A 2194-nucleotide genomic window follows, 5' to 3' on the forward strand; every position below is an offset into this window, starting at 1 on the left:
AGTACACCTTACAGGCTCCCACGGCCTTCTTAAACTCTTCATGCACTGACTCTCTGGTGCATTCTTCTCTCAAATATTCGGGTACATCTATGAGGCACTTGTAGCGAGAAGTTTCTGTCTAACCAGTGGTCTCCAAACGATCATCTGGCTCAGGTTTCAGGGACAACTGAGTTTCAGATTCTTCACCCTGTATGCTTCCCCTGAGCTGACTCACAGCTATGAACTCAAGAATTCTCCTCTTGACATTTTCCTTCCCATAATGATCTTCTTTTAACACTTCCTCAGCTCTCCTCAGTTCCACCTTCTCATAGTATAAAGGATTAAGCGCAACTTGTTTGCCCTTTTCCTTCTCCAAGGCGGCCTCGTTCACTGATTGGTACTTTGCCAGGCGACCTTTGAGCTCGAAAACTTCTTCCTCTAGCTCAGCTACTCGCCTCTCAGCAGCCCTTCTCTGAAGTTCTTCCTGCTTCAACTGCTCCTTTATCAGCAGAATTCTTTCAGCCCTCTATGTCTCCAATGCGCCTACTCCGCACTCGACAGCCAGTCTCTCAAGCTTCTCTTGCTTCAAATGGGCTTGTAGCGTCTCCTTGAGCTCCTTGATCTCGGCTCTTACATCCACCGAATCATCCAAGCTCGCATTATTCGAGGAGGTATTTACTTCATACCTCCCTTCTTCAGTGGCAAACTTCTGACCCTGATCTGTGGCTTCTCCGATAGACTCCTGCATCTTTTTCCACTCAGCTTCCATCCTGCTGATTCTATCCTGAAGGCACGTCTCTGCCCTCTGCAGATCATCACAGAATGTCTTCAGCTCCTTCACCTGAGCTTCCAGTCCTAGGATCTTTCTACGGAGATCATCATTCTCATCATGGGTGTCCTGCTGAGTGGTCTCAATCATTTGTAGCATGTGCTCTGCATCAGCTTTATCATCCTCTAGCTTTTTCTTAACCTTGAGGAGATCCTCATAGTCCCTCTTGGTTTATAGCAGGTCCCTATTGTTTTCATCATACTCCTTCTTGGATTCACGCAGCTCCCGGTTGAACTGTTCGCGCAGTTGTTCAAGGTCTTGATCGCATCCTGAAACTTCGTCCTTCAGCACCCCTTTTAAGGTAGATAGCTCCCTATCCCGCTGGTGTAGACCCTCGTCCAGCCTTTGCATCTCCTGCATCAGCTGCTTCACCTGCTCTTGAAATCTCTGCACTTCCTTTCTTGTGACCTCTGCTTCCTCTGCATCCACAGAGCCTTTCTTCACTTGGTTCAGCTCTGACTTCACCAGGGAGAAACGATTTTTCATTTCATTCAGCTCATCTTCAGACTCCTCTTTCTCAAGCTTCAACTGCAAAACCTCCTCCTTGGTTTTGCGGAGGTCCTCTTTATTTTTCTGTAACATTTCCTTCCATTGGTTGAGTTCCTCTCTGCTTTCCTCCAGTTCTCACTGCAAGTTCCTCAAAATCTGGTTTATTTTCTGCTGCTCAGACTCCAGGCTCAGCTGGTCCTGGGACACATTCTCCATGTTTTTCCTTAGTTGCTGTACATCACTCTGATACTGCTGCCTGAAAGGCTCCAGCTCTTGGTCATGATTGGCCACCTCCTCTTTCAGTGCTCCCTTCAGGGCTGTCAGTTCCTGAACCTTCTGTCTCAGTAGATCATCCTGCTTGTACTGAATCTACAGAACTGCATCCAACTCTTCCTCCTGGTCTTCTTTATTGTTTGATACTGTACCAGAGGTTGCTATTGGCAGCGTCACCTCCTCTTCCATCCTGATCTCCTCTGCTTCTAAAGGAGAATCCACACTCGGAATAAAGGCACACAGCATTGCATTTTATTTGTTTAACCTTTCAGCAAAGACTACAGGAGCAACTTCTTTGTGGCCCTTGTACTTTCGACGACGAAAATGGGACTTTGTCACCACAGGAGAACTCAAGGATTGGTCCGCTACCGCCATTCTGTAATGTGCCAACAGCTCCTGCCGTTCCAGCACCATGTCCTGTTGCCATTTCCCAAATACCTGCTGCAATTTTAACTGGCATTTTAATCGCTCATTACCTTCAGTCTCATTTTCTGCTCCATTCACAGCCATCTTTATCAGCTCCTGCATTTCTTTTGCTGAAGAGCGTTTGCAGCCAGTCAACTAACCCTTTCTCCATTCCGTCTGGGGATACTGCTCCATTTATAGCCATCGCAGTACGCTGTT

General features: G+C 47.1%; 1 pseudogene; it reads right to left on the reverse strand.

The window, feature by feature from the left end:
• Nucleotides 1-979: 979 nt before the first annotated feature.
• Nucleotides 980-1759, reverse strand: LOC141161330 (uncharacterized; annotated as a pseudogene).
• Nucleotides 1760-2194: the final 435 nt, after the last annotated feature.

This window comes from Phyllobates terribilis, unplaced genomic scaffold (assembly GCF_046119375.1).
Source record: "Phyllobates terribilis strain yellow unplaced genomic scaffold, ASM4611937v1 Scaffold_9__5_contigs__length_417890890, whole genome shotgun sequence".
In the NCBI taxonomy this organism is placed as follows: Eukaryota; Metazoa; Chordata; class Amphibia; order Anura; family Dendrobatidae; genus Phyllobates; species Phyllobates terribilis.